Genomic DNA, 9,475 nt, shown 5'->3' on the forward strand with positions numbered 1-9,475 from the left:
TTTTAAAAGACACATTTGCTGAAAAAAAATAACATTTATTACTGACTTTTAAAGGATCCTAGGTAAATAACCATTGTCTTTTCTTAAGAAGTCATCTTATTAAACTCTAGTAGGATTAAGTAATTATTCTATTTTTGCTTAGGCTCATTATTTCCAGTGCCCTGGCAGTTAATACAAATTTAGCTTTTCTTTTGTATATGTCTTATCTTTGTATATATTATATATTTATATATATGTATTGTATATATTCTATTTTATTCCATTTATCTTATAAGATTTTACCTAAGTTTAATGTCTAGAATTTTCATAACCTTGTGGTTGACAGAATTTTCTTTTTTTTGGATTTTAGTTAATAGGCCATTATAGTTTTACCTTGTGTCCAGTGCTAACAATTGATTTTAGATATATTTTTCTTTCCAGGTTAAAATGGTGGCATTCCTTTCGTGGATTAGCAAGAGTTTTTAGCAGTAATGGTATTGAGTTTTGTCAGTTTGATTTTGGCCTCTACTGAGATAATTCTCCTTTGATCTATTTATTGACATGTTACACTCATAGGTTGCCTAATACCATACCATTGTTGCATGCCTGAATAATCCATTGTTTATGTTATATTCCTTTAAAATGACTTTAGATTATTTTTATTTCTAATTTCAGTACTGATACATTTTATTGACAGGATTGATATTTAGAAGTGTTTATTGTTTTGATATTTTCAATGAATTTTAACATTGGAGTTATGTTAGCTTGAGTGAACATAATTGGGAAGCTTTATTACTAATTAATGCTTTTGAGCCAGGTATGGGAGATAAAACATCTTGTGTCCACAATTTAATCTACTTTCCATTTTTCATACGTTGTTAGTTATCTGTACTCCTTACTTGTAGAGCCATCCGTTACGAGGCTATACCTCAGAAACAACATTTAAAGAAGTAGAAAAGACAAGTTTTCATCTCTAGCTTGTTCTTTCTCATTTGAACAATGGTAGCTTCTAGATGTTCCAAATTTTTTCTCGATTTTCTCATCTTTCCAAAGCGAGTCTTATGCTCATCTGTGTGATACTAGCTCCCATAGACTATGTGCATTTAAATCTTCTAAATACAAATTAAAACAAACAAACAAACAAACCAAGCCCACAAGCATTTAATTACAGTGTTACTTGACAACTAGGAGTTCCCATCAGCCTACACAGGGAGAGGTTGCTGAGTGATAGTTGGACCACAGAGTGTGGACATGGTCAGAAATTCCTTTTCTTTGTTGAGGCAGCGCAAAATTAACTGAGGCAGTGTATTTCTAACAGGAGTGGTCTTTTGGTAGCAAATTCTACTATTGTGCCTGTATTCTTTGGATAGAACATAGAATAAGCCCCAATATGCCATATCAGGTGCTTCCCAGATTCACTACTAGTATAAAAACTTTTCATTTGTTAATTATTCTTTTCCTCTAGTCCCTTTGTGAATTTGAGAATGCAGATATGTGAGTGCCCACTGGAGATTAATTTATCTACGAAGACAATACATTACTGATATGGGTGTTGTATTCTTTTGGTCATTCAAATGCGAAGGCATAATAAAGGGAAGGATGTTCAAGAAGCTAAAAGCATGTCCCCAGTTCCTGACCTCTCCTCATAGATATACATTGTCCTATGACCTTACCCTGAGGGAACTTGTCCAAGTGAGTAAGACAGAAAAATTTTTATACGTAAATATTATATGATTCTAAGGGTGGGCCTTTCCTGTTTTAGAGACTTAGAAAAGCTTTATTGTAAGAGCTTTTGGAGCAAAGAGCTATCTAAGACTACTGTGTGAGAGTGGTCAGTATCGGTGACCCCATGGCCTATAATATAAAGGGGAGGAATGACTGTCAACAATGAGGAAATAAGGTCCTCAAAGTTGAGTGTGTGAGTTAGACATTTTCCTCATGGGTAAATGAAGCAAAATCCTTTTTGCTGCCATTATGTACTTTATATAAACCGACCCCTCTTCTCTATCAATTTAAAAATCAACTTTCTTGATTTTACCCATCTAGGCTATGAGGTCTGAGGAACTAGAAACGTTTACATACACAAAGCTACAATAATGGCCATCATTTTATAGAATAGGAAAGTGAAGCTCACAAAGGTACGTGATGTCACTGAGTCATTCAGCTAATATGGAATAAGATCAGAAACCAGGTCTTCAGATGACCTGTGCACTATCCTTCCCATCCCACCATTTTGAAACCGTTGTTCCAGGACTTTGGTGTCACATTTTTATACGGAGATTTCTCAGAGGCCATTTCTGTTTCTGACCCAGATCCAAAAGCCAAACTGAAGCGATTCATACTCTACTAACTGAAGTGTTTTCCCTTAGATTCTTTAGAGGAATTAGTCAAAGGAAAATCCAATAATACTCCTAGAAAATTGGATGCTACTGTACTCTTCTGTAGGCAGTACATTCTCTGACCCCAGCTTGAGCTCAGTGCATACCCTGACACCGGGGGACTAATTGGCCATGTAATTGTTATCCTTGCTAGTAACTGCACAAGCTGTTCTTATTCATATAAGCACCTAATCCTTTTCCAAATTCTTCTTGCTTCAATTTGCCTCAATAATATCCTGCAGTAATGGATAATTGCACATTGTGTAGAGAAGGATTTCCTTTGATCTTCTCTAAATTTAGATTCTGCTAATTTCATTTACTGTCCCCTTCTGGGTAGGCAACAGGACCAGGTAGCAAGGAACACCGAATTAGATGCCCTACAGCATTTCATTTATATTCTTCTATCATATATCAGGTAACACTTTGCTCTCTCCCTTTCTGCTGCTGAAGAGATAGACTCTTTGTCCTTGCCTGGAATCCTCCCTGTTATACTTACCCAGCCATTCTAATTATTTCTGCTGCAATCAGATAGACCTGGCAGCACTGCTCAGGTTCAAAGGAAGAATAAATGGAGATTAGATCACTGACTTGAAGTGTCTGGAGGGATGTCAGGAGGATAAAGGATAAGACTTATCCTGAATGGTTTAAGAATTTGAACTAGAAACTGCATAAGTTGTTGAAAAGTGGACTTGAACTCAGTGAAAGGTGAGGGGTGTTATATATTAAATAGAGTTATCCATCTAAGAAGTGGTTACCTCAGAACAGAATAGGCTCCCCTTATGGGAGTCTTCGAAGTTGTTAAAGCCTGAACCGAAAAATCACTCCATTCTAGGCTTACACCGGGGTGACCCTGGGTGGGCCACTTCACTTGTTTCAGCTCTTCTTATTTCTTTTGTGTAAATGGGTATGACCACCTGTTTGGGAGACCTTATATGACTATCACTTAACATCATAATTGGTCCTCTCAGTGGAGATTGAGAGCTAAGAGGCAGGATTTGGGATCTATTTGAAGGGTAAAATAAAAAATACTTTGTGGCAGACTGTTTTGGGATGAGAAAGAAAGCGGTGTCAGGCAACAATTTACTTGCCCTTAAGGATCTCACATATGTGGGGAAAATGTATAAAGTATAAAATACTTTTACATGTATAAAAAACATGAAGTATCACTTTGTAATATATTAAATGTTATAACCATTTTAATATATAAAGAAGTAGAAAAGTACAGGGAAAGCTCCCTGAAGGAGGCATTGATTGACTTGCATTGTAACCTGTGAGTGGGCATGAGAAGCAGGGCAAGGGTATGCTGAGCTAGGGATGATGATGTTGACAGGTATGACATTTATTGACTGACTATAATATCAAAGGGATTGTGCTAATTAAGTACATGCGTGATTTGATTTAACTTCATCTTAAATATGAAGGGACTGAGGTTCAGAAAGCTTAAGTAATTATTGCATGGTTGCATATTCAGTAATTGGTGGAGCTGAGATTCAAACTCAGAGATTGTTTCCTTAATAATTTTGGGAAACTGGTTGAGATAGCCACACGTGAAAGGATTCTTAGAAATATGTCAGTCTTCAGGGGTCATCTTGAGTGCCTGAGGGTTAAGTTTGTGTTCATAAACTTGGAAAAATAATTATATTATAGGGCAGCAAAGAGATATAAAAGAGGCAGACACAGAGGAGACTGATAATTCTGGGAAAATGGAATTAGAGGAAACCTCATAAAGGGCTAAGTGGTGAGTGTTCACATAGCACTCAACTATATGCTCTGGAAAATTCAGTGGATGAGAAGGATGAGGCCATGGGCAAAGAAAGTTTCCTCAAGAAAACAGTCAGCTGGGCAGCCCATGTGGCTCAGCGGTTTAGTGCCGCCTTCAGCCCAGGGCGTGATCCTGGAGACCCAAGATCAAGTCCCATGTTGGGCTCCTTGCATGGAGCCTGCTTCTCCTTCTGCCTGTGTCTCTGCCTCTCTCTCTCTCTCTCTCTCTCTCTCTCTCTCTGTGTGTGTGTGTCTCTCTCATGAATAAATAAAATCTTTAAAAAATAGAAAACAGTCAGCTGACACCACGTTAATTTCAGGGTGGAAACTAAGTTCATCAATGTGGAAAGAAACAAGTATAGATTCATGAATGTGACCTCAGAACTCTCTTAGTCCAAACTACTCCTTCATAATTCCTCCCTCATTTAACAGACTAAGGTTTGGCTGCAGGACCACAAACCTGCTCAAGCTGGCTATAACAAAAGACAATTTGTGGTAAGGATAAGGAGAGCTTAGAGAATCCAGGACACTTGATTAAGTCCCTCAGAGCCTCAACAAAATTAGAAATAAAAACTATATACTTGGAACCTAAGCAAATAGCTCCATCTCTAAAGGGCCCTCTGCTTTGTGCTCTCTTGAACACTTATCTCTGCCTCCTCACCTTGAACAAAAGCAGTATTCTGCCCAAATTCTGTCTCTGTGAAACATCTCCACCCAAGAGCCTTCCACAGATTGGCTCCAGTTCCACAAGTCATAGTTGAAGTTCACAAGAGAGAAACAATCTAGTTGTTCATTGGTTTTACAGTACACTATATCCGTTTTAGGAGCTGGGAGGTATGGAACACAGGGGTAGATATATTTGGAATAAGTAGCATCCTAAAGAGAAACTATTGTAACAAAGTGAGGAGCAAAACTTAGGCTTTCCAATTTGCTCAGAATCCTTTGCATCCTTCTCCAATGCCCCAGAAGATAATGCGGCAGTGGCTAGCCTTAAGCAGGCTAGAATGGGGGGAAAAAAGCCAGTGATAACAATTCGAGGTGACATTATTCTGCTTCTATTTGACCATACAAATTTAAAATAACTTTACAAAGGCACCAGGGAAATACTCACCCTCTTTACCCCAGCATGCACACCAACTCATTAGATGTCTTGGCAAGCATAGCTCATCTGTAAGATTGATTGAAGAAAAGATTCCAGGGCAATGATTCTAACATAGGTAATACTGAGATTTTTGTTCTATTCACTGGTGGGACAGCTGATGCTGGGAGGGGGAAAGAAATGTGTCCACAGTACAGAGAGTAGATCAGTGGCCAGGCTGGGATACACAGGTATCTTATTTCTCAGTCCATTCTTAGCTCCTAACATTCTACCAGTAAGTCTTTCTTATAAATTAAATTTTATTTAAATTCAATTAATATATATTATTGGGTTCAGCGGTGGAGATCAGTGATTCATCAGTCTTATATAAAACCCAGTGCTCATTACATCATGTGCCCTCCTTAATTCCTATCAGCTAGTTACCCCATCCCCCCCGCCAACCCCTCAGTTGGTTTCCTATGATTAAGAATCTCTTGTGGTTTACCCCCCTCTCTGTTTTCATCTTGTTTTATTTTTTCCTCCCTTCCCTTACTGCCTTCTGTTTTATTTCTTAAATTCCACATTTGAGTGAGATCATATGATAATTGTCTTTCTCTGGTTGGCCTATTTCACTCAGTATAATATCCTCTATTTCCATCCACATCATTGCAAATGGCAAGATTTCACTTTTGGATGGCTGAGTGATATTCCCTTGTATATAGAGATATCACATCATCTTTATCCATTCATCTGTCAATAGATATCTCAGCTCTTCCCATAGTTTGGCTATCATGAACATTGCTGCTATAAACATTGGGGTCCAGGAGCCCCTTCTCTGCCAGTAAGTTTTATCTCATTTGTCAAGTTCAGCTGGCCATTGAAGCAGCCTGGATTATTTTTGGAAAAGGTGTCTGAGGCCACATCAATTCTGAACAGAAAAAAGCATTAAAATTAATTTGTAATGTCTATATTGTATTTGAAGGATGAGTATGGTGGCATGCTAGCCTATGTGTTTACCATCATAATTCGCCTTATCCTCTTCTCCCTGCCTCATCGTGGTGGAGCGGCTCCTCTCCACAGGAGTAGTAGACTATGTTCCACCCATAGTGTCTTCATGTGAGGAGAGTCTTTCCTTTGCTTGCATTCTGATTCCTAATTACACACTAGATGAACAGGAAATGATTGATTAGAGTTAAACTTATTTTAGCTGAATTGATCAGATGGACTAATTGCTCAGTTTCCTAATAAATATCTGCCTTCTCCTAGTTTGTTTGCCTAAACTCTTAAAAGTGAATCAGTGTTTTAAAGATACATTCAGACAACTAGTGGTAATAACCCCTTATGTCATATACCACCTTAATTCATAAATCATTCCGTTATTTCGTTACTCTTATCCTTAAACAAACCATATAGGTCAACTAGCCAGTTAATATATATATATTAATATATATATAAATATATATATATATTTGCATGCTCTATATACTAACTATAAATATAAATATAAATATATTTGCATGCTCTATACTAACTCCCTCTATACTAACTCCTAAATTCAAACAGGCAAAATGAAAGAGAATCCTATTATATAAAATTGTGCTTCTTATTTTGCTGCTTACAGCTGGTTTAGCCTGTTTTAACTGTAGGGCATTGATTGCAAGGTAATGCAAGAGGGGCACTGAACCATAGCTATGAAAGCCCAGGTTTTGTGTCTAATTGTGTGACTTTTTCAAATATCCCCACCTCAGATACCTCTTCTTATAGACATATTTATCTTTGTGTATTTTTGGGGGGGCCTATGCTTGGAAAAAAATCTAAATACTGAACACCAGACCATATTCTGAATCACTTTTGCCCCTTGATGAAGAAATCTGAGTACAGAGATTAAAAATATTTTTGGTTTCATGGAATAGCACTCATCTTGTGGCTGTGGCAGCTCTACCACTGTGATGAGAAAGATTCTCAAGCTATCTTTGAACTTAGCAGAAGGAATGACAGTAATCCATAATGCAGTGTCTGACAATAACGTGAGCTGAGCTGTTTGTTTTAATGATTCTTTTGGATGAGATACCCCCGCCCCCAGAAGTCTGTTTAATTCTTCCCAGAATGTGCCTCAGTTCTGTTCAGGTTGATCTGAATCGTGGCCATTTAAAGTCTACAAGCTGAGAGCACTACCCTATATACCTTTACTCATGATGGGAATGATATCCCAGAAATTCTTCTCTCATTCACTAGTTCTTCACCCAATCAGACTCCAAGATCTATCCCCAGTGAATAATCTCACAGAAACCCCAATGGTGGTAAAACGTGTGTTTACATATGTTATACATGACTGTCCATGCTGCTGCTTCTTTAGAACATGATACCCATGTTGTGGGGTTAGGGACTACTCTAATAAAACGGCTTTGTATTACCAATCAGGAGACCTATGTCACTGTCCTCTTCCACTTCACTTCTCTGAGCCCTGGGGGAGACACCTACGTTTCATAATGAAGATGGGCATAATTATCCTCATTTTACACAACAGAAGGTCAGAGTGATGACTAACATAGGGCTTCTCAACTTTGAGGGCAGCCCAAAGACCAAGCAGTCTTTCTACCACATTTACACTATAGTCATAGTTTCATCTTCCAAATTCTGGAGTCACTACTATAGAAAGAAAGACATTTCAAAATCTTGGAAAGAAACAAGGGAAATGGTTTCTTTGGAAAATAGAAGCCTTCAGGAGCCACTCATCTGCAGTCTCTTCCTTTCCCCTTACTAACTCATCTGTCCGCTGAGCCCCTGTACTCTTACATGATCTGACTTTAAGGACAAAGACAGATTATTCCCTTGGGAATACTCAGGTTCAGGAAAATGTGTGCCTTGTCAACCCTCTGCCCCTTCCACAACCTACTCAGATCTCCTAAGGCTCATATCCTTCTAGCAGATTTAAATTCACAGAGAAGAGAGAGCTCCTATTTCTGGCTATTTACCTTTCTCCATGTGACTGGAATCCTTAGTTCTCATCTATAGACTAGGAATTTGGTGTAGGGAATCAAATACAGGTTGTCATATCACCTCAATGTACATGAAGAAACTTGGTACCTGTAGATGGGAAAGATTTTCTCAGGGTCACATAAAACATGAGTGACAGAGCTTGGACTAGAACCCAGGTTTCTGGATTAGTGTCCCTACAAAGAGAGTGTTCAATACTATTCATCAAACATTTTCAAATATTTGATGGGGGCCATTATTCTAGATATCAACTGTTACATTAGAAGACATCCTAAAACTTAGTGGGATAAAAAAAATCATTTAATTATGCTTAATGACTTCACACATTAGGAATCAGAAAGGGTACTGACAGGAAGGACAGCTTTTCTCTACTGTATGATTTTATAATTTTCAGAATGTCACCTGGGATGTCTTGAATATCTGAAGTCTGGTTCGTCTGAGGCTGGAGAGTCTACTTGCAAAATAGAATCTTGTTTCATATATCTGGATCCTGGATTAGGGTAGCTAAAGAAGGGTATAAACTTAGACTTTTTACTAAACTTAGCTTATATGTGACCCTTATAGCACGGCAACCTCAGAGAAATGGACTTCTTAGTAGCAGCTCAGCATTCCATGAGTGAGCATTTCCAGCAAACAAGGCAGAAGCTGCATGGTCTTTTATGTTATTCTCAAAAGTCACAAAGCATCACTTCCACTGAATCATATTTGCCAAAGCTTTCCCAAATTTAAGGTCAAGAAACAGATATCCCACCTCTCAATGGAAAGAGTATCCAAGAATTCACAGTAAGGTTTTAAACCTGCCATAGCCAGTTACCTCCTAAGTCAGTGTCTCAGGTGGATATAACCATAAGATTTCTCCCTCGGTGGAGTTGATCTTGTTGATAAAGAGACAGACCTAAATGAATACATACAAACAATAGAATATAATTACATTTTGACAGTAGCAATAAAGGAAATACATAGATGACCTGATCATTGTTTAATAGGACAAAGTAAAATGGTGAAATGAAACATGAAGTAAGCAATCGAGAAATACTTCTCCAGGGAGTTAATATTAAGCTGAAACTTGAAGGATGAGGACTCAGCCATGAAACACCAAGAGAAAGTCTTTCTAGATGGAAAGGAAAGTGCAAAAGCACTGGGGCAGAAATAAACTTAAGCAGACAGATTAAAAAGACCCCAGTGTGGCTGAGGAAGAGTAAGTCTTAGAAAGAAAAAAAGGTTTAGTAGGTGAATGGCAGGTCATGTGGGATTCTGTGTGTCCTGATAAGATATACAGCTT

At 38.0% G+C, this 9,475-nt stretch overlaps 1 long non-coding RNA gene across 1 annotated transcript in view; it reads right to left on the reverse strand.

The window, feature by feature from the left end:
• LOC144311903 (uncharacterized) overlaps positions 1-9,226 on the reverse strand; it is a 30,636-nt gene extending 21,410 nt beyond the window's left edge. Inside the window, exons 1-5 of the long non-coding RNA XR_013377388.1 lie at positions 9,008-9,226; positions 8,596-8,697; positions 8,172-8,283; positions 6,214-6,359; positions 5,230-5,380 (exon numbers count right to left, since the gene is read on the reverse strand). This is a non-coding gene — a long non-coding RNA (uncharacterized LOC144311903). The remainder of the gene's footprint in view (positions 1-5,229; positions 5,381-6,213; positions 6,360-8,171; positions 8,284-8,595; positions 8,698-9,007) is intronic.
• Positions 9,227-9,475: the final 249 nt, after the last annotated feature.

The sequence above is a fragment of the Canis aureus genome, chromosome 4 (assembly GCF_053574225.1).
Source record: "Canis aureus isolate CA01 chromosome 4, VMU_Caureus_v.1.0, whole genome shotgun sequence".
Classification (NCBI taxonomy): domain Eukaryota; kingdom Metazoa; phylum Chordata; class Mammalia; order Carnivora; family Canidae; genus Canis; species Canis aureus.